The sequence below is a fragment of the Ranitomeya imitator genome, chromosome 3, assembly GCF_032444005.1.
Source record: "Ranitomeya imitator isolate aRanImi1 chromosome 3, aRanImi1.pri, whole genome shotgun sequence".
In the NCBI taxonomy this organism is placed as follows: domain Eukaryota; kingdom Metazoa; phylum Chordata; class Amphibia; order Anura; family Dendrobatidae; genus Ranitomeya; species Ranitomeya imitator.
Genome location: NC_091284.1, coordinates 696,147,175 through 696,171,233, shown reverse-complemented (window position 1 = coordinate 696,171,233; position 24,059 = coordinate 696,147,175).

Sequence of the window (24,059 nt, the reverse complement as noted above, 5' to 3'; positions counted from 1 at the left end):
TCAATGGTTTGGCAATACTAGAAAAATTGCAGATGAAGCGACGATAAAAATTAGCAAAGCCCAGGAACTTTTGCAGACTTTTCAGAGATGTCGGCTGAGTCCAATCATGGATGGCTTGGACCTTAACAGGATCCATCTCGATAGTAGAAGGGGAAAAGATGAACCCCAAAAATGAAACCTTCTGCACACCAAAGAGACACTTTGATCCCTTCACAATCAAAGAATTAGCACGCAGGACCTAAAAAACTGTTCTGACCTGCTTCACATGAGACTCCCAATCATCCGAGAAGATCAAAATGTCATCCAAGTACACAATCAGGAATTTATCCAGGTACTCTCGGAAGATGTCATGCATAAAGGACTGAAACACTGATGGAGCATTGGCAAGTCCGAATGGCATCACTAGATACTCAAAATGACCCTCGGGCGTATTAAATGCAGTTTTCCATTCATCTCCTCGCCTGATTCGCACCAGATTATACGCACCACGAAGATCTATCTTGGTGAACCAACTAGCCCCCTTAATCCGAGCAAACAAATCAGATAACAATGGCAAGGGGTACTGAAATTTAACCGTGATCTTATTTAGAAGGCGGTAATCTATACAAGGTCTCACTGAACCATCCTTCTTGGCTACAAAAAAGAACCGTGCTCCTAATGGTGACGATGACGGGGGCGAATATGCCCCTTCTCCAGGGATTCCTTCACATAACTGCGCATAGCGGCGTGCTCAGGCACGGATAAATTAAACAGTCGACCTTTTGGGAATTTACTACCAGGAATCAAATTGATAGCACAATCACAATCCCTATGCGGAGGTAGGGCATCGGACTTAGGCTCATCAAATACATCCCGGTAATCAGACAAGAACTCTGGAACCTCAGAAGGGGTGGATGACGAAATTGACAGAAATGGAACATCACCATGTACCCCCTGACAACCCCAGCTGGACACCGACATGGATTTCCAATCTAATACTGGATTATGGGCTTGTAGCCATGGCAACCCCAACACGACCACATCATGCAGATTATGCAACACCAGAAAGCGAATAACCTCCTGATGTGCAGGAGCCATGCACATGGTCAGCTGGGTCCAGTATTGAGGCTTATTCTTGGCCAAAGGCGTGGCATCAATTCCTCTCAATGGAATAGGACACTGCAAGGGCTCTAAGAGAAACCCACAACGCTTAGCATACTCCAGGTCCATCAAATTCAGGGCAGCGCCTGAATCCACAAATGCCATGACAGAATACGATGACAAAGAGCAGATCAAGGTAACGGACAGAAGAAATTTTGACTGTACCGTACCAATGGTGGCAGACCTAGCGAACCGCTTAGTGCGCTTAGGACAATCAGAGATAGCATGAGTGGAATCACCACAGTAGAAACACAGCCCATTCAGACGTCTGTGTTCTTGCCGTTTAACTCTGGTCAAAGTCCTATCACACTGCATAGGCTCAGGTTTAAGCTCAGGTAATACCGCCAAATGGTGCACAGATTTACGCTCACGCAAGCGTCGACCGATCTGAATGGCCAAAGACATAGACTCATTCAAACCAGCAGGCATAGGAAATCCCACTATGACATCCTTAAGGGCTTCAGAGACACCCTTTCTGAACATAGCTGCCAGCGCACATTCATTCCATTGAGTGAGCACGGACCACTTTCTAAATTTCTGACAATATACCTCTATCTCATCCTGACCCTGACAAAGAGCCAGCAAATTTTTCTCTGCCTGATCCACTGAATTAGGTTCATCGTACAGCAATCCGAGCGCCAGGAAAAACGCATCGATATTACTCAATGCAGGATCTCCCGGCGCAAGAGAAAATGCCCAGTCCTGAGGGTCGCCGCGCAAAAAAGAAATAACAATCAAAACCTGTTGAACTGGATCACCAGAGGAGCGAGGTTTCAAGGCCAGAAATAATTTACAATTATTTTTGAAACTCAGAAACTTAGTTCTATCTCCAAAAAACAAATCAGGAATAGGAATTCTTGTTTCCAACATAGCTTTCTGATCAATAGTGTCTTGAATCTTTTGTACTCTTGCCGAGAGCTGATCCACAAATGAAGACAGACTTCTAATGTCCATCGCTACACCTGTGTACTGAACCACCCAAATGTCTAGGGGGAAAAAAAAGGCAAAACACAGTGCAAAGAAAAAAAAATGGTCTCAGAACTTCCTTTTTCCCTCTATTGAGAATCATTAGTACTTTTGGCTTCCTGTACTGTTATGAAAGGCAATTCAGTACTACAATGGACATAGCGGTCAGAGCACATACAGTGATCTGACAATAACCCAAAATCATAGAACGATCTCTGAGATGTGGGAACTCTGCAGACCGCAATCCCTAATCCTCTCCAAACAACACTAGAGACAGCCGTGGATTGCGCCTAACTCTGCCTATGCAACTCGGCACAGCCTGAGAAACTAACTAGCCTGAAGACAGAAAATAAGCCTACCTTGCCTCAGAGAAATACCCCAAAGGAAAAGGCAGCCCCCCACATATAATGACTGTGAGTTAAGATGAAAAGACAAACGTAGAGATGAAATAGATTCAGCACACCCTTACACCCTTTGCGTCCCAGAGCTTCCAGCAACAAATTAGACAAGCTGGACAGAAAAAATAGCAAACAAATAGCAAAGAAGAACTTAGCTATGCAGAGTAGCAGGCCACAGGAATGATCCAGGGAAAAGCAAGTCCAACACTGGAACATTGACAGGAAGCCAGGATCAAAGCATTAGGTGGAGTTAAGTAGAGAAGCACCTAACGACCTCACCAGATCACCTGAGGGAGGAAACTCAGAAGCCGCAGTACCACTTCCCTCCACCAACAGAAGCTCACAGAGAGAATCAGCCGAAGTACCACTTGTGACCACAGGAGGGAGCTCTGCCACAGAATTCACAACACCACCCCTTCTGAGGTCCCAGAGTTCTTGTCGGATTACCGGGATGTATTTGATGAGCCCAAGTCCAGTGCCCTACCTCCGCATAGGGATTACGGTTGTGCTATCGATTTGATTCCTGGTAGTAATTTCCTAAGGGTCGACTGTTTAATTTGTCTGTGCCTGAGCACGCCGCTATGCAGAGTTACGTAAAGGAATCCTTGGAGAAGGGTCATATTCGCCCATCATCGTCGCCATTGGGAGCAGGGTTCTTTTTTGTGGCCAAGAAGGATGGTTCGTTGAGACATTGTATTCATTACCGCCTTCTAAATAAAATCACAGTCAAATTTCAGTACCCCTTGCCGCTGCTGTCTGATTTGTTTGTGCTGTCACCAAGATAGATCTTCGTGGTGCGTATAATCTTGTGCGTATTAAACAGGGCGATGAATGGAAAACAGCATTTAATACGCCCAAGGGCCATTTTGAGCACCTGGTTATGCCATTCGGGCTTTCCAATGCTCCATCAATATTTCAGTCCTTTATGCATGACATCTTCCGAGAGTACCTGGATAAATTCCTGATTGTATACTTGGATGATATTTTGGTCTTCTCGGATGATTGGGAGTCTCACGTGAAGCAGGTTAGAATGGTGTTCCAGGTTCTGCTTGCGAATTCTTTGTTTGTGAAGGGGTCAAAGTGTCTCTTTGGTGTTCAGAAGGTTTCATTTTTGGGTTTCATTTTTTCCCCTTCTACTATCGAGATGACCCTGTAAAAGTTCAGGCCATTTATGATTAGACTCAGCCGACATCTCTGAAGAGTCTGCAAAAGTTCCTGGGCTTTGCTAATTTTTATCGTCGCTTCATCAATAATTTTTCTAGTATTGCTAAACCGTTGACTGATTTAACCAAGAAGGGTGCTGATGTGGTCAATTGGTCTTCTGCTGCTGTAGAAGCTTTTCAGGAGTTGAAGCGTCGTTTTTCTTCTGCCCCTGTGTTATGCCAGCCAGATGTTTCGCTCCCGTTCCAGGTCGAGGTTGATGCTTCTGAGATTGGAGCAGGGGCTGTTTTGTCGCAAAGAAGTTCTGATGGCTCGGTGATGAAACCATGTGCCTTCTTTTCCAGGAAGTTTTCGCCTGCTGAGCGTAATTATGATGTTGGCAATCGAGAGTTGTTGGCCATGAAGTGGGCATTCGAGGAGTGGCGTCATTGGCTTGAAGGAGCTAAGCATCGCGTGGTGGTCTTGACTGATCACAAGAACTTGACTTATCTCGAGTCTGCCAAACGGTTGAATCCTAGACAGGCTCGTTGGTCGCTGTTTTTCTCCCGTTTTGACTTTGTGGTTTCGTACCTTCCGGGCTCTAAGAATGTGAAGGCTGATGCCCTGTCTAGGAGTTTTGTGCCTGACTCTCCGGGTTTGCCTGAGCAGGAGGGTATTCTCAAAGAGGGGGTAATTTTGTCTGCCATCTCCCCTGATTTGCGGCGGGTGCTGCAAAAATTTCAGTCTAATAGACCTGACCGTTGCCCAGCGGAGAAACTGTTTGTCCCTGATAAATGGACGAGTAGAGTTATCTCTGAGGTTCATTGTTCGGTGTTGGCTGGTCATCCTGGAATCTTTGGTACCAGAGAGTTGGTGGCTAGATCCTTTTGGTGGCCGTCTCTGTCGCGGGATGTGCGTTCGTTTGTGCAGTCCTGTGGGATTTGTGCTCGGGCTAAGCCCTGCTGTTCTCGTGCCAGTGGATTGCTTTTGCCCTTGCCAGTCCCGAAGAGGCCCTGGACACATATCTCTATGGATTTTATTTCGGATTTCCCCATCTCTCAAAAGATGTCGGTCATTTGGGTGGTTTGTGATCGCTTCTCTAAGATGGTCCAATTGGTACCCTTGTCTAAATTGCCTTCCTCCTCTGATTTGGTGCTATTGTTTTTCCAGCATGTGGTTCGTTTACATGGCATTCCGGAGAACATCGTTTCTGACAGAGGTTCCCAGTTTGTTTCGAGGTTTTGGCGAGCCTTTTGTGCTAGGATGGGCATTGATTTGTCTTTTTCCTCGGCTTTCCATCCTCAGACAAATGGGCAAACTGAACGAACTAATCAGACCTTGGAAACATATCTGAGATGTTTTGTTTCTGCTGATCAGGATGACTGGGTGTCCTTTTTGCCTTTGGCTGAGTTCGCCCTTAATAATCGGGCCAGCTCGGCTACTTTGGTTTCGCCGTTTTTCTGTAATTCTGGTTTCCATCCTCGTTTCTCTTCAGGGCAGGTTGAGTCTTCGGACTGTCCTGGTGTGGATACTGTGGTGGATAGGTTGCAGCAGATTTGGACTCATGTAGTGGACAATTTGACATTGTCCCAGGAGAAGGCTCAACGTTTCGCTAACCGCAGGCGCTGTGTGGGTCCCCGACTTCGTGTTGGGGATTTGGTTTGGTTGTCGTCTCGTTATATTCCTATGAAAGTTTCCTCTCCTAAGTTTAAGCCTCGTTTCATTGGTCCATATAGGATTTCTGAGGTTCTTAATCCTGTGTCTTTTCGTTTGACCCTTCCAGCTTCTTTTTCCATCCATAATGTATTCCATAGGTCATTGTTGCGGAGATACGTGGCACCTGTGGTTCCATCCGTTGATCCTCCTGCCCCGGTTTTGGTTGAGGGGGAGTTGAAGTATATAGTGGAGAAGATTTTGGATTCTCGTATTTCGAGACGGAAACTCCAGTACCTGGTTAAGTGGAAGGGTTATGGTCAGGAAGATAATTCCTGGGTCTTTGCCTCTGATGTTCATGCTGCCGATCTGGTTCGTGCCTTTCATTTGGCTCATCCTGGTCGGCCTGGGGGCTCTGGTGAGGGTTCGGTGACCCCTCCTCAAGGGGGGGTACTGTTGTGAATTCTGTGGTCAAGCTCCCTCCTGTGGTCATGAGTGGTACTTCGGCTGGTTCTGTCTATGAGCTTCCTCTGGTGGATGTGAGTGGGGCTGCGGCTTCTGAGTTTCCTTCCTCAGGTGACGAGGTCAAGTCGTTAGGTGCTGCTCTATTTAACTCCACCTAGTTCTTTGTTCCTGGCCTCCAATCAATGTTCCAGTATTGGTCTTGCTCTCTCCTGGATCGTCTTGTGGCCTGTCTGCCCTGCATAAGCTAAGTTCTGCTTGTGTTACTTTTGTTTGCTATTTTTTCTGTCCAGCTTGCTATATTGGTTTTTCTTGCTTGCTGGAAGCTCTGGGACGCAGAGGGAGCACCTCCGTGCCGTTAGTCAGTACAGAGGGTCTTTTTGCCCCCTCTGCGTGGTTGTTTGTAGGTTTTTGTGCTGACCGCAAAGCTATCTTTACTATCCTCGGTCTATTCAGTAAGTCGGGCCTCACTTTGCTAAAACCTATTTCATCTCTGTGTTTGTATTTTCATCTTTACTCACAGTCATTATATGTGGGGGGCTGCCTTTTCCTTTGGGGAATTTCTCTGAGGCAAGGTAGGTTTCTATCTTCAGGGCTAGCTAGTTTCTCAGGCTGTGCCCGAGGCGCCTAGGTCTGGTCAGGAGCGCTCCACAGCTACCTCTAGTGTGGTGTGATAGGATTAGGGATTGCGGTCAGCAGAGTTCCCACGTCTCAGAGCTCGTCCTACGTTATTAGTAACTATCAGGTCACTTTGTGTGCTCTTAACCTCCAGGTCCATTGTGTTTCTGAATCACCAGTTCATAACAGTTCAATAGTGGAATGCTGCTGCAGTACCCTAGTAATTGCGACAGGAAGGTCAGGCGAGAAGATGTGGGTGTTTGTTGTGGCACAATCTCACGGCCTCGGCCACTGCATCCACCATCACGTCCAGTTCCCTGTCCCTTGCCACACGCCTTGCCCATTTTAAATGGAGTACAATATTTTGCATAGTCACTACAAATGGCTGAGTTTAAAATAGCTGGCCTGTAGGTAACTTTTTTTTTTCAGCAAGCTGGTGTCAATAATTTGTATAAGACAGTCCAACAAAATTTTCCAGTAGCCCAGAAATGGCAGAATTTTCTGCGCATTCAGATGTGAACCCTGTGACGGCCAAACCTCTGGTTCAAATAAATGCTCTGTAGGTAACTCTTCTTTTTCAGCAAACTTGTGTCAATAATTTGTATAAGACAGTCCAACAAAATTTTCCAGTAGCTTACAAATGGCAGAATTTTCTGCGCACTCAGATGTGGACCCTGTGACGGCCAAACTCCTGTTTAAAATAGCTGGCCTGTAGGTAACTTTTTTTTTTCAGCAAACTGATGTCAATAATTTGTATAAGACACTAGAACAAAATATTTACAGTAGCCCCGAAATGGCAGAATTTTCTGTGCACTCAGATGTGATTGCTGGGACGGCCAAACCTCTGTTTAAAATAACTGGATTTTCACTTTGTAATATGGAAAGGATCTGGCTGTATTCTGCGTATTATGCACTGCCAACAAGCAAATGGAGCAAAAAAAAAAAAGTGTGCTCTGGATTGCTTTTGGTGAAAATAATCAGGATTAAGATGCAAAAAAAATTATTCCTGGCCACTGATACCTGGGGCTGTGTATATACGGTAAATATCTGTAATAGGCAGCAGCAGCAGACAGTAATGGAATGGACCCTCTTGCTGCATGTAATGAAGTATGCCACATACACTGCCTGCCTAGCCTACCTAGCACTGATACCTATATACACCACTGATACCTATATACACCGTAATTAGTCCTCAGAAGGACTTTTGGTTTAGAAGGATTTGTGTTTTCAATATGGTATGCCCACACTAACTTGTACACCACCAAATTTGCCCCCATCTCAGCAGCACCTCAACCTACACTGCCTAAGTCCAGAGCTAACTGTGATGAGCAGGGCGGCGCCAGGTCTGATATAGACCTGATGATGCTCTGCGGCCAGCCCAATCGCTGTAATGCCACAACCAACATGGCGGCATTACAGAGTGGCAGACAATCCTTCCTTGTTGATTGGCGCTCTAAAGAGCACCAAACTTGTAGGGTGGTAACCCCAACTCCCTCAGAACAACCCCGGAAATGCTCGGCACTCTCAAAAAGCATCGCGAGCAGCAAGATGCTCGGGCGAGTACCGAGCATTTCCTAGCATGCTCACCCATCACTAGACATGAGCAAATATGTTCAGCTCCCTCCTTATATGGCAAGCTATAGCACTTACCCAATAAGCTGCAGAGGGAACCCGGCTACTTGGAGCGCTCTGATAATCAGGTGTCCGATGTTGCAGCTGCATGTGTTGCTGTTGTTTCACTGTCACAACACACATGCCCTCCATACATGTGTTGTGATTGTCACACAGCAGCAACACATGCAGCTGCGGCACTGGACACCAGATTTTCGGGAGCACTCCAGGTATCCGGATTCCCAATGCAGATTATTCAATAAGTGCTATAGCTTGCAGAATAAGGAAGGAGCCGAATATATTCACTCATGTCTAGTCATCACCCAATGTGGCCTGAGAATATTGTGTGAGGCTGGGCTGTGTGGTATCAGCCACTGTAAAGTCTAGCTCCATAGCCACCTGCTTGGTATTCAAAGCTTCCTCTTTGAGATTCTGCAGCGAACTTTTTAATAGACAGAGCAGCTGGATGATTACACTGATTATAGCATCATCAGCGCTCACCATCTTGGTGCAGTATTCATAGTTTTGAGAACCTCACATATGACAATGTGGCACCCCTAGAGGTATTTGCCACAAATATAGTTACTGACACTGAATACAAATACTAAAATAGCAAGACTGCACTACCTCTTCCGGCCAGAAGGGGGAGCTCCAGAGACTCCCCTTGATCCATTCTGGTCTGAGAGAAGAACTGGCAGTTGGGCAGTTGGGCTAAGGAGCTGAAAGTGAGAGGTCATACAGCTGAATTTCTAACAGCCCTATGACAGTTTCCAGGCCCAAATCACCGGCCTGAGGAGAAGAGGGACAGAGAAAAAGGACATTGTGAGAACCGGGTAGCATTAATCACTACCCAGAACAGGCGCAAAGACGGATACCGGATCCGTGGCTGTATTCATTACATATAATACAGAAACCGGAAAAACGTGAGGTGATATCAGCTTCACTAGGGTCGGACGCAGCAACAGACACAGAGTTCAGCGGTACTCCCGGAGGGGGTAAGCCGATAAAAGGACTCGGGTTGCCCGTCGAACCAGGACCCGGAGGGGACAGATTGGGATGGCAGCCAGTTCACATACAGCAGCAGGGCCACACAGATATTGCGTACAATAAGAGGCGAAGACCCCGGCAGGGTCAAAGTAACTCAGAGTTCCCATACAGACTCCGGTGACAGGACTGGTTGTAAATCCTTTTTTGTTAAAGTAAACTGGTTAAACGTTTCAGTGCCTCAGTCTTTCATTTGGACAATAGCCATCTATCCAGGATTGGGATCATCACCGCTGGGAGAACCTGCTGCTGATCAAGTAAGTGCCTGTTCCCTCACGATACCCTTTACACTGTGCATTGCCTGAGGCCACAGCACCGGGTCAAGCCACCCGTGACATCCCCCTCAAGAGACAGACCCCATTGGTCCGGTGCTGGGTACCCCGGTCTCTTTGGCGTCACAACAGCAATCCACATCCACTAGGCAGTTGTTATGTGTGGGGGCTGAGTGTTACTCTAATGGGCATTGAGAAGCTGGAATTCAGACACTGCCCTCTGCTGGTCATTACGCTTTGTCAACATATGAAAGGTTGAATTCAAGCGTGTGGGCAGGTCACAAATCAGTCGGTGACAAGACAAATTAAATCACTGCTGCAGCATAGCTAGACCGGCGAAAGCCTGAGATGACTTTAGAAAATGTGCGCTGACTCGGTGTACCTTGGCAGGTAGATCCGGCAAGTCAAGGTATGCTTTTAAAAACCGCTGTACAACCAAGTTTAGCACGTGGGACATACATGGAATGTGTACCAGCTTGCTGAGCTTTAAATCTCCCACCAAGTTACCCCCCATTATCACACACAACCAGACCTGGTCGGAGGTTCAGCGGGGAGAGCCACTGATCGATCCGTTCTTTTATCCCTTTCAACAGCTCGGCTGTGTTGTGAGCTTTATCACCCAAACAGATGAGCTTCAGCAGAGCGAGCTGCTGCTTCGCCAAGGCAGTGCTGCAGACTTCCCAGCTGGGGACTGATGGGGAGGCTAGTTCCACTAAGGATGAAGAGGAGGAGAGACAGGAACTAGAAGTCGAGGAGACTGAAACCCTGATGGAAGTTGGGCCCGCTATTATTGGTGTGGGTAAGATGTGTGATGTCCCAGCGTCTGACTCTGTCCTAGACTCCATCGGGTTAACCCAGTGTGCCCTCTGGAAGATGTAGCGTCCCTATTCACAAGAACTTGCCCACATGTCTGTGGTTAGGTGTACCTTCCTTGTGACTGCATTGGCTAGAGCACAGCTGATATAGTGTAACGTGCTTTTGTAACTCAGGGATGGCACATTAGGAAAAATAGTGGTGGCTGGGAATCAAGTACCATGGACTGCCATCATCAATAGAATAGAAACCAGTAGAATTTTTTTTATATCACCTTGCTGACACATTGTAACAACGGACTAATGAAAATGATTTCCACTGGCAAATTGTGACATTTGCTTATCTCCGCATGGATTACAACAGTCTCACAACTGCTAGATATAGATACGCTATTTATTTAACCAAGAGAAATTTTGGGGGATTTTTTGATCACCTTTATGAGACAAGCCAACAGCAGACTCAGGAAAATTTCTGGTAAATAGTGACGCTTCCGTAGCTCAGCAGGTTTTGCATCAGTTGCACAACTGCTACATAAATATTAGCTATTAAGCAATAGACAAGGAAAATTATTTAGCAATTAGCTTTTAAAATGGATTTTACTATGTGCTGGCACTGAGGAATGTTATTTTGCTGCAAAAAAATATTTTTTTAGGCTGCTACACAGGAATATTATGTAGCTCCAAAAAATTTGTTTTGTATAAGCTGGTACTACCTAATATTATTTGCCTCTAAAAATACCCTAATCCCACAGTCTGTTCCTAATACTAAACTATAAACCACAATGGAAAATAGCAGAGATCTGCAGCATGTACTTGCAATGATGATAACACCCAGGTGCTTGCCTTTTAGGGTACCGTCACACTATACGATTTACCAGCAATCACAACCAGCGATACGACCTGGCCGTGATCGTTGGTAAGTCATAGTGTGGTCGCTGGAGAGCTGTCACACAGACAGCTCTCCAGCGACCAACGATGCCGAGGTCCCCGGGTAACCAGGGTAAACATCGGGTTACTAAGCGCAGGACCGCGCTTAGTAACCCGATGTTTACCCTGGTTACCAGCGTAAAAAAAAACCAAACAGTACATACTTACATTCCGGTGTCTGTCCCTTGCCGTCTGCTTCCTGCACTCACTGACTGCCGGCCGTAAAGTGAAAGCACAGCACAGCGGTGACGTCACCGCTGTGCTCTGCTTTCACTTTACGGCTGGCAGTCAGTGAGTGTGGGAAGCAGATGGCAAGGGACCTGACGGACACCGGAATGTAAGTATGTACTGTTTTTTTTTTTTTTACATTTACGCTGGTAACCAGGGTAAACATCGGGTTACTAAGCGCGGCCCTGCGCTTAGTAACCCGATGTTTACCCTGGTTACAAGCGAACGCATCGCTAGATCGGTGTCACACACACCGATCTAGCGATGACAGCGGGAGATCCAGCGACGAAAGAATGTTCCAAACGATCTGCTACGACGTACGATTCTCAGCAGGATCCCTGATCGCTGCTGCGTGTCAGACACAGCGATATCGTATGGATATCGCTGGAACGTCACGAATCGTACCGTCGTAGCGACAAAAGTGCCACTGTGTGATGGTACCCTTACTCTTCCTCCTATTAAATCTCTATCTATGCTATCTCCACTTAACAAAGAACTAATCTTGACAATCTTCAGCTCTTAAAAGAGCTTTTTGGAATGAATAACTATATCTATACACTCCTTTCACTCTCCCTATGCTCACACTATGCTCTACCTATGCTGTTTCCGGCTGCAATGTGCGCAAAATGGTGCCGGCAGCCATTAAATATCCCCAATGATGCTGTAAGGCCAGCCAATCACAGTAATGCCACACTAAAGATGGCGCTGGCGTTACTGTGATTGGCATGCTAGCCCAGCATGTTCATTAACTGCAAATAAAGCATCAAGCATGCTGGGCGGGTCACTCGAATATACTGAGGTGAATACCAAATTACTCCCCGAGTAACTAATAATCCGAATAATGCACTATTTGCTCGTTTAATGAATAGTGCTCATCACTAATAAGAACATAAACTGCATAATTTTGTCTACATTTGAAAGAACCACTTGTTGACAGCCATTTTTTGTATTTTTTGTCTTATTCACATCCATTCATGTAGGGAGCAAATCAAATCTTTTTGTAGGTACAAATTTTAATCCTTTTGTAAGTACCGTATATACTCGAGTATAAGCCGAGATTTTCAGCCCAAAATTTTGGGCTGAAAGTGCCCCTCTCGGCTTATACTCGAGTCACGGTGGGCGGCAGGGTCGGCGGGTGAGGGACAGAGGGCGCTGAGGCATACTCACCTAGTCCCGGCGATCCTGGCGCTCCCCCTGCCCGTCACACAGTCTTCGGTGCTGCAGTTCTTCTCCTCTTCAGCGGTCACGTGGGACCGCTCATTAGAGAAATGAATATGCGGCTCCACCTCCCATAGGGGTGGAGCTGCATATTCATTTCTCTAATCAGCGGTGCCGGTGACCGCTGATAGAGGAAGAGGCTGCGGCACCGAAGACCGTGTGACAGGCAGAGGGAGCGGGACGCCGGGAGCAGGTAAGTATGTCATATTCACCTATCCCCGTTCCACACGCCGGGCGCCGCTCCATCTTCCCGGCGTCTCTCCACTCTGACTGTGCAGGTCAGAGGGCGCGATGACGCGTATAGTGTGCACGGCGCCCTCTGCCTGATCAGTCAGTGCGGAGAGACGCCGGGACCGGACGCTGGGAGCTGCAAGCAAGAAAGGTGAGTATGGCTTTTTTTTTTTATTGCAGCAGCAGCAGCAGCAATGGCAGAGCTTTCCATGGCACAGCTATGGGACAGGAATGAACGGCGCAGAGCATTATATGGCAGCTATGGGGCAATAATGAACAGTGCAGAGCACTATATGGCACAGCTATGGGGCAGGAATGAACGGTGCAGAGCACTATATGGCAGCTATGGGGCAGGAATGAACGGTGCAGAGCACTATATGGCACAGCTATGGGGCAATAATGAACGGTGCAGAGCACTATATGGCAGCTATGGGGCAGGAATGAACGGCGCAGAGCAGTATATGGCAGCTATGGGGCAGGAATGAACGGTGCAGAGCACTATATGGCACAGCTATGGGGAAATACTGAACGGCGCAGAGCACTATATGGCACAGCTATGGAGCAATAATGAACGGTGCAGAGCACTATATGGCAGCTATGGGGCAATAATGAACGGCGCAGAGCACTATATGGCAGCTATGGTGCAGGAATGAACGGTGCAGAGCACTATATGGCAGCTATGGGGCAGGAATGAACGGCGCAGAGCACTATATGGCAGCTATGGGGCAGGAATGAACGGCGCAGAGCACTATATGGCACAGCTATGGGGCAATAATGAACAGTGCAGAGCACTATATGGCAGCTATGGGGCAGGAATGAACGGCGCAGAGCACTATATGGCAGCTATGGGGCAGGAATGAACGGTGCAGAGCACTATATGGCACAGCTATGGGGAAATACTGAACGGCACAGAGCACTATATGGCACAGCTATTGGGCAATAATGAACGGTGCAAAGCACTATATGGCAGCTATGGGGCAATAATGAACGGCGCAGAGCACTATATGGCAGCTATGGGGCAATACTGAACGGCACAGAGCACTATATGGCAGCTATGGGGCAATAATGAACGGCGCAGAGCACTATATGGCACAGCAATGGGGCAATACTGAACGGTGCAGAGCACTATATGGCACAGCTATGGGGCAATACTGAACGGCGCAGAACACTATATGGCACAGCTATGGGGCAATAATGAACGGTGCAGAGCACTATATGGCACAGCTATGGGGTAATAATGAACGGCGCAGAGCACTATATGGCAGCTATGGGGCAATAATGAACGGTGCAGAGCACTATATGGCACAGCTATGGGGCAATACTGAACGGCACAGAGCACTATATGGCACAGCTATGGGGCAATAATGAATGGCACAGAGCACTATATGGCACAGCTATGGGGCAATAATCAACGGTGCAGAGCACTATATGGCACAGCTATGGGGCAATAATGAACGGCGCAGGGCACTATATGGCACAGCTATGGGGAAATAATGAACGGTGCAGAGCACTATATGGCACAGCTGTGGGGCAATAATGAATGGTGCAGAGCACTATATGGCACATCTATGGGGCAATAATGAACGGTGCAGAGCACTATGTGGCACAGCTATGGGGCAGTAATGAACGGTGCAGAGCACTATATGGCACATCTATGGGGCAATAATGAATGGTGCAGAGCACTATATGGCACAGCTTTATATGGCACATCTATGGGGCAATGATGAACGGTGCAGAGCACTATATGGCACATCTATGGGGCAATAATGAACAGTATGGAGCATTATATGTGGCACAGCTTTATATGGAGCATCTTATGGGGCAATAATGAACAGTATGGAGCATCTATTTTTATTTTTGAAATTCACCGGTAGCTGCTGCATTTCCTACCCTAGGCTTATACTCGAGTCAATAAGTTTTCCCAGTTTTTTGTGGCAAAATTAGGGGGGTCGGCTTATACTCGGGTCGGCGTATACTTAAGTATATACGGTACTTTGATTTGTGATTGATTAAGGGTATTTGCAGATTAATTAATTATCGAGTGATCTTTATGAATTATTTATTTTGTCGTATCGAGTAATTGTCACAAGGCAGATGTTGATGCTCTCAAAGTAAACACTGTTGAAAGAGTTCCTTCACCCCAAAGGGAAGGTGACAGATCTCATATTTTAAAGTGTAAAGAAGCATCCACAATTCTCAAATTAAATACTAGAGCCCCAAATGGCTTTAATATCAGAATAGACCTTATTTACATTTACTAAATATATATTAAAAATGATCTGCTTCTTTATTGTGAAACCACGATCTGTTGTACATCATTTCCTGTCCATTTACTATATAAAACAACCTACTATCCTCAGGGATTCATTCTAAACAATGACTAAGAACGTATAGCTCGAAACGCATCAGTTTGAATTCATGCACATCCCAGGGATATGCTTTTTTTAACATATTATGGCAAATTTTATTTTTTTCTAATACGTTTTTTTACTATAAATTCACACTAGAACATACACATTATTACATCAAAACAAAATATTAATTTCACTGGAGTCATTCATTAAAATTGCTCTTACTAGTGTTTTCAAAATGTTAAAAAGTTTGTGAAGGTTAAAAAAAAAGAGAGAAAAAAAACATAATAGTGAGTTAAATGAATATGATGCATAATTCTAAGCTATCAGTTGTTTCCAGACTAGACCTTTGAAGCTGAACATATTGATGTTGGCTAGATGCAGTTCAATGTTTCCAAGAAAAAAACACTAGCTAGTTGATTTATGGTCCAATTTTAACAATCAAATGGGATATAACACACAGTACTGATTCCAAATCATTGCAAATATATACACATACAAGAGATAAAGAAGATTCTGAACTCATAAACAATTACTTTATATTTAAATCTACATATTTATGGGAAAAAAAGTATTCATTTTGTTCTTCTCCTACATATATTTTTATACAGCTGGTAGTATCCCAGAAATTAACTAGAAATCAGAAATGTACAGAAAAAACATTAACTTAAACAGTGGGGAAACAAAATATTTAGTCAGCCACCAATCGTGCAAGTTCTCTCACTTAAAAAGATGAGAGACGCATGTAATTGACATCATATGTATGCCACAACTATGAGAGTCAAAATCAGAAAACAAATCCAGAAAATCACCATGTCTGATTTGACAAGATTTATTTTGCAAATTATAGTGTAAAATAAGTATTTGGTCACCTAAAAATATGCAAGATTTCTGGCTCCCACAGAACTGTAACTTCTTCTTTAAGAGGCTCCTCTGTCATCCACTCATTACCTGTAGTAATGGCACCTGTAGTATAAAAGACACCTATCCAAAGCGTCAAACAGCCACACTCCAAACTCCACTATGGTGAAGACCAAAGAGCTGTCGAAGGACCCTAGAAACAAATTGTAGCCCTGCACCAGGCTGAGAAGACTGAATCTACAATAGGCAAGCAGCTTGGTGTGATGATATTAACTGTGGGAGCAATAATAAGAAAATGGAAGACATACAAGACCACTGACAATCTCCCTCAATATGGGGCTCCACGCAAGATCTCACCCCGTGGGATCAAAATGATCACAAGAATGGTGAGCAAAATTCCCAGAACCACACAGGGGGGCTTAGTGAATGACCTGGCATAGAGCTGGGATCATAGTAACAAAGGCTACCATCAGTAACACACTACGCCACCAGGGACTCAGATCCTGCAGTACCAGACGTGTCCCCCTGCTTAAGCCAGTACATGTACATTTGGATTATCCAGAAGAGTATTGGGAGAATGTTATATGGTCTGAGGAAACCAAAGTAGAACTGTTTATTAGAAACAAAACTTGTTGTGTTTGGAGGAGACAGAATACTGAGTTGCATCCAAAGTACACCATACCTACTGTGAAGCATGTGGGTGGCAACATCATGCTTTGGGGCTGTTTCTCGGCAAAGGGACCAGGGCAACTGATCCGTATACATAAAATCGTGAGATTTTGAGTGCAAACGTCCTTCCATCAGCAACGGCATTGAAGATGAAACGTGGATGGGTCTTTCAGCATGATAATGATCCCAAGCATGCCACCAGTGCAACAAAGGAGTGGCTTCATAAGAAGCATATGAAGGTCTTGGAGTAGCCAAGCCAGTTTCCAGATCTCAACCCCATAGAAAACCTTTGGAGGGAGTTAAAAGTCTGTGTTGCCCAGCAACAGGCCCAAAACATCACTGCTCTACAGGAGAATGGGCCAACATACCACCAACAGTGTGTGCCAACCTTGTGAAGACTTACAGAAAACGTTTGACCTCTGCCATTGCCAACAAAGGATATATAACAAAATATTGAGATGAATGTTTGTTAATGACCAAATACTTATTTTTCACCATAATTTGCAAAATAAATCTTGCCAAATCAGACAAGGTGATTTTCTGGATTTTTTTTCTCATTTTGATTCTCATAGTTGTGGTCTACCTACAATGTCAATAACAGGCTTCTTTCATCTTTTTAAGCAGGGAAACTTGCCCAATTGGTGGCTGACTAAATACTTTTTTTCCCCCACTGTAACCCTGCTGAGAGATTTTCAACTAATACTAGCTGAGGAGCCCAGCATTGCCCGGGCATAGTAACTAACTGTGATTAGTTATAGCACCTCACTTCCCTCATTTTCCCATCACACCTCTCATTTTCACCCTCACATCTCTCATTTTCCCCTCACATCCCTCATTTCCCCCTCACATCTCTCATTTTCCCCCTCACATCTCTCATTTTCCCCCTCACTCCTCTCATTTCCCCCCTCACTCCTCTCATTTTCCCCCTCACTCCTCTCATTTCCCCCCTCACTCCTCTCATTTTACCCTCTAACACCTGTCATTTTGACCTCACACCTGTCATTTTCCCCTCAGTATATACCTGTATGTCATCTCCCCTGTATATAGTATATATCTGTATGTCATCTCCAGTATATAGTATATACCTGTATGTCATCTCTCCTGTATATAGTATATACCTGTATGTCATCTCCTCCTATATATAGTATATACCTGTATGTCAACTTCCCCGGTATATAGTATATACCTGTATGTAATCTCGTCCTATATATAGTATGCACCTGTTGTCATCTCCTCCTGTATATAGTATATACCTGTTTGTCATCTCCGCCTGTATATAGTACGTACCTGTGTTGCATCTGCACCTGTATATAGTATATACCTGTATACCTGTATGTCATCTCCTCCTGTATATAGTATATACAGTTCCTTGTGAAAGTATTTGGCCCCCTGGAACTTTTCAACATTTTCCCACATATCATGCTTCAAACATAAAGATACCAAATGTAAATTTTTGGTGAAGAATCAACAACAAGTGGAACACAATTGTGAAGTTGAACAAAATTTATTGGTTATTTTAAATTTTTGTGTTAATTCAAAAACTGAAAAGTGGGGTGTGCAATATTATTCAGCCCCTTTACCTTCAGTGCAGCAAACTCACTCCAGAAATTCATTGTGGATCTCTGAATGATCCAATATTGTCCTAAATGCCTAATGATGATAAATATAATCCACCTGGTGTAATCAAGTCTCCGTATAAATGCACCTGCTCTGTGATAGTTTCAGGGTTCTGTTTGAAGCACAGAGTGCATTATGAAGACCAAGGAACACAACAGGCAGGTCCGTGATACTGTTGTGGAGAAGTTTAAAGCTGGGTTTGGATGCAAAATGATTTCCAAAACTTTAAATATCCCAAGGAGCACTGTGCAAGTGATCATGTATGTATGAATGTAAGGTCATGCACCTGGGTAGAAGTAATAAGATGTATAACTATGTGCTTAATTCTAAAACTCTGGGCAAAACCGTCAATGTAAAAGACCTGGGTGCATGGGTGGATGACAAACTCACGTTTAGTGGCCAGTGTCAGGCAGCTGCTACAAAGGAAAATAAAATAATGGGATGCATTAAAAGAGGCATAAATGCTCATGAGGAGAACATAATTTTACCTCTATACAAGTCACTAGTTCGACCACACTTAGAATACTGTGCACAGTTCTGGTCTCCGGTGTATAAGAAAGACATAGCTGAACTAGAGCGGGTGCAGAGAAGAGCGACCAAGGTTATTAGAGGACTGGGGGGTCTGCAATACCAAGATAGGTTATTACATTTGGGGCTATTTAGTTTGGAAAAACGAAGGCTAAGGGGTGATCTTATTTTAATGTATAAATATATGAGGGGCAGTACAAAGACCATTCTGATGATCTTTTTAATCATAGACCTGAGACAAGGACAAGGGGGCATCCTCTATGTCTGGAAAAAAGAAGGTTTAAGCATAATAACAGACGCGGATTCTTTACTGTAAGAGCAGTGAGATTATGGAACTCTCTCTGTATGATGTTGTAATGAGTGAATCATTGCTAAAATTTAAGAGAGGACTGGATACCTTTCTTGAAAAGTATAATGTTAAAGGTTACAGTCATGGCCAAAAGTATTGACACCCCTGCAATTCTGTCAGATAATACTCAGTTTCTTCCTGAAAATGATTGCAAACACAAATTTTTTGGTATTATTATCTTCATTTAATTTGTGTTAAATGAAAAAACATAAAAAGAATTGTCCTAAAGCCAAATTGGAAATAATTTCACACCAAACATTAAAAATGGGGTGGACAAAAGTATTGGCACTCTTCAAAAAATCATGTGATGCTTCTCTAATTAGTGTAATTAACATCACCTGTAACTTACCTGTGACACCTAACAGGTATTGGCAATAACTAAATCACACTTGCAGCCAGTTGACATGGATTAAAGTTGACTCAACCTCTGTCCTGTGTCCTTGTGTGTACCACATTGAGCATGGAGAAAAGAAAGAAGACCAAAGAACTGTCTGAGGACTTGAGAAACCAAATTGTGAGGAAGCATGAGCAATCTCAAGGCTACAAGTCCATCTCCAAAGACCTAAATGTTCCTGTGTCTACCGTGCGCAATGTCATCAAGAAGTTTAAAGCCCATGGCATTGAGATTTCAATGCAAAATTGTGCGGATGTTGGATAAAGAACCTCGACTAACATCCAAACAAGTTCAAGCTGCCCTGCAGTCCGAGGGTACAACAGTGTCAACCCATACTATCCATCGGCATCTTAATGAAAAGGGACTGTATGGTAGGAGACCCAGGAAGACCCCACTTCTTACCCCGAGACATAAAAAAGCCAGGCTGGAGTTTGCCAAAACTTACCTGAAAAAGCCTAAAACGTTTTGGAAGAATGTTCTCTGGTCAGATGAGACAAAAGTAGAGCTTTTTGGGCAAAGGCATCAACATAGAGTTTACAGGAGAAAAAAGAGGCATTCAAAGAAAAGAACACGGTTCCTACAGTCAAACATGGTGGAGGTTCCCTGATGCTTTGATGTTTTGTGGTTGCTTTGCTGCCTCTGGCACTGGACTGCTTGACTGTGTGCATGGCATTATGAAGTCTGAAGACTACCAACAAATTTTGCAGCATAATGTAAGGCCCAGTGTAAGAAGCTGGGTCTACCTCAGAGGTCATGGGTCTCCCAGCAGGACAATGACCCAAAACACACTCCAAAAAGCACTAGAAAATGGTTTGAGAGAAAGCACTGGAGACTTCTAAAGTGGCCAGCAATGAGTTCAGACCTGAATCCCATAGAACACCTGTGGAGAGATCTAAAAATGGCAGTTTGGAGAAGGCACCCTTCAAATATCAGGGACCTGGAGCAGTTTGCCAAAGAAGAATGGTCTAAAATTCCAGCAGAGCATTGTAAGAAACTCATTGATGGTTACCCGAAGTGGTTGGTCGCAGTTATTTTCGCTAAAGATTGTGCAACCAAGTATTAGGCTGAGGGTGCCAATACTTTTGTCTGGCCCATTTTTGGAGTTTTGTGTGAAATGATCAATGTTTTGCTTTTTGCTTCATTCTCTTTTGTGCTTTTTCATTTAAGACAACTTAAATGAAGATAATAATACCAAAGAATTGGTTTGATCATCACCGAACAATCAAACGTTTCATGGCAAATAGCCAACAGGGTCATAAGAAGCGTGTTGGGCAAAAAAGGTGTAAAATAACTGCCCATGAATTGAGGAAAATCAAGCGTTAAACTGCCAAAATCCATTTGCCACCAGTTTTGCCATATTTCAGAGTTGCAACGTTACTGGAGTATCAAAAAGCACAAGGTGTACGCTACGCAGGGACATGGCCAAGGTAATTAAGGCTGAAAAATGACCACCTTTGAACAAGAAACATAAGATAAAACATCAAGACTGGGCCAAGAAATATCTTAAGACTGACTTTTCAAAGGTTTTATGGACTGATGAAATGAGAGTGACTCTTGATGGGCCAGATGGATGGGCCAGAGGCTGGATCAGTAAAGGGCAGAGAGCTCCACTCGGTCTCAGATGCCAGCAAGGTGGAGGTGGGGTACTGGTATGGGCTGGTATCATCAAAGATGAACTTGTGGGACCTTTTTGGGTTGAGGATGGAGTGAAGCTCAACTCCCAGACCTACTGCCACTTTCTGGAAGACAACTTCTTCAAGCAGAGGTACAGGAAGAAGTCGATATCGTTCAAGAAAAACATGATTTTCTTGCAGGACAATGCTCCATGACATGCCTCCAACTAGAGTTGAGCGACTTTTACTTTTTTAGGATCGTTTCGGGTTTCACAAAACCCGACTTTCTCAAAAGTCGGGTCGGGTGAAATCGGCCGATTATTGCGAAAAGTTGGGGGCCGACCGAAACACGAAATCCAATGCAAGTCAAAGTCGGCAGTGAGTGGAGGACAGGAAAACACCTACAGTGTCCATTTTAATGCCAAAAACATAAATTCTTATTTCTTAAGCTTGTCAATCTTAATTTACTTTATAATAATAGTTAGGCATTGAAAACAGGGGGTCATTTGGCTAAAGTTGTAAGGGGGTAGGGCTGGCTCAAGATTTTCGTGGGCCCAGGAAAGGCAGAATACGTCACGGCGGTAGAGCAGGGAGAGGTAAGTATTTCAACTTTGCAAGTGCTGTCATCGTGAGCAAGCAGGGAGGGCCTACTAGCTGGCACTGGCACAGGGCCCCTCATAGTACGGAGTTGTGTTTGACGGCGGGCGGCGCCTCCCACTGCCAGAGACACTTTTGCGTACTATGAGGGGCCCTGTGCCAGTGCCAAAGAGTATGCCCCCCCACCTGATGAAGGAACCTGCACTTTCATCTGCACCTTCCTCTTTGTCCCCATGTAAGGTGATATAGTATGCGGGAAGGGGAACCTGACTTTCAGCAGGGTCAGATTCTGGCTGTGTAGAGTGCAAGGGGAATGTAGTGGTCTGGGTCAATGTACGAGCAGACTCATGTAGCAGTGGCTGGTCAATGGGCAGGATGAGGAGGAAACACAGATATAGGCCCAAAATAAAAAAGTAGGCTAAAAGCAGTTCAAAATTGGTAACAGGCCTAAAGCACTGGATCAACATGTTAGGGCATGTTAGTTTAGGCTATGGGTTGAACTAGATGGACGTAAAGCCTTCCTTCAACCTTAATAACTATGTTACTATGTATATTATTGAAATCCACCGCACTCCCTGTGTGGAATATCTTATAAACAAAAGGATTTCTTGAAACTTGCTAATTTATTCAAGTGAAAAACAGAAATCAATCAAATGTGACAGATCAAATAGTAGGCACTTATTAAACAATTGTACAAGCGACTCAATGTGATTGAGGTTTCGACCCTCCCGGGTCTTACTCTAAAGTCGCACTTAATCCAGGATTTATGAGTGGCTCTTATGGTAAAGAGGATGTTGTCCCTGTAGTGTCAAGGGGCAGGTACAGTCTCTTTGATTCCAAGTATGGCCTAATAGTTGATTTTTCTCTGGGTATGACCTTGTTGAGGAATATCAGCGGTGCATCAGCGTCTTGCTGCTGTTTGCATATGCGATTTAAATAGAAAGTTGGTATGTCACTGGAGACAACCTTTTTTTGCAGGTGCCAGCGTATCAGCCTTAAATTGCTGGTAAGTTGTATGTGGTTTAATGGATTTGCCAGTTCTGGATAAAGCCTTGTAGAGGGGTAACAGCGGTGCATCTGCGTCTTGCTGGTGGACATGTAGGCTTAATACCCTTAGTGGATGGGGGTTAGCGCTCCTGCGTCCTGTGATGCCTTCCCACAGGATCTTTCTGATCAACATCACTTGTGACCCGCAAAAACCCTGTACCTGACCTTGCAAAGCCACCAGTTTCTATTGCCCCCTGAGAAGCATCCTCCTCCCATAACTATTCATCCCCATCCTCCTCCTCTTCGTCTGCCACCTCGTCCAGGAGAGTTCCCTGACCAGTCAATGGCTGACAGTCATCACGGCTTCCCTCCTCCTCGGCTGCAGACACCTGCTCCTTGATCATTAGTGGGATGCTCATGCTTATGATGGCGTCGTCTGCACTTACCAGCCGTGTACATTCCTCACAACACTGAAGGACTTGACAGAGGTCTTGGAGCTTCGATCACTGCACACCAGACAACTCCATGTCTGCCATCCAACTGCCTGCCCATGTATGTGTATCCTCCCACAAATAAATGACAGCACGCCTCTGTTCGCACAGCTTCTGAAGCATGTGCAGTGTGGAGTTCCACCTTGTTGCAACGTCAATTATTAGGCGGTGCTGGGGAAGATTCAGCAATCGCCGATGGTTCAGCATACGGCTGGAGTGTACGGGCGACCGGCGGATGTGCGAACAAAGTCTTCGCACCTTCAGGAGCAGGGCTGGTAACTCAGGATAATTTTTCAGGAAGCACTGCACCACCAGGTTCAAGGTGTGAGCCAGGCAGGGAATGTGTTTCAGTTCTGAAAGGGCTATAGCAGCCATAAAATTCCTTCCGTTATCACTGACTACCTTGCTTGCCTCAAGATGTACACTGCCCAGCCATGACTGAGTTTCTTGTTGCAAGTACTCGGCCAGTACTTCCGTGGGGTGTCTGTTGTTGCCCAAACACTTCATTTGTAGCCCAGCCTGCTGACGCCTACCACTAGCTGTTCCATAATGGGACACCTCGTGTGCAACACTGGCAGCTGCGGATGGACTGGTCGTGTGACTACGCTCTGTGGAAGAGCTTTTGCTTCTGGAGGAGGTGGGGTGGTGAACGCCTACAGCCAACTGTTTCCTAGACCGTGGGCTAGGCAGAACTGTGCCACTATGGCTGTCCCTGTAGACCCTTCATCCACCACATTGACCCAGTGCGCTGTGATGGACACATAATGTCCCTGGCCATGCCTACTGGTCCATGCATCTGTTGTGAGGTGCACCTTTCTACTGATTGATTGCCTCAGTGCATGGACAATGTGGTCTTTGACATGCTGATGGAGGGCTGGGATG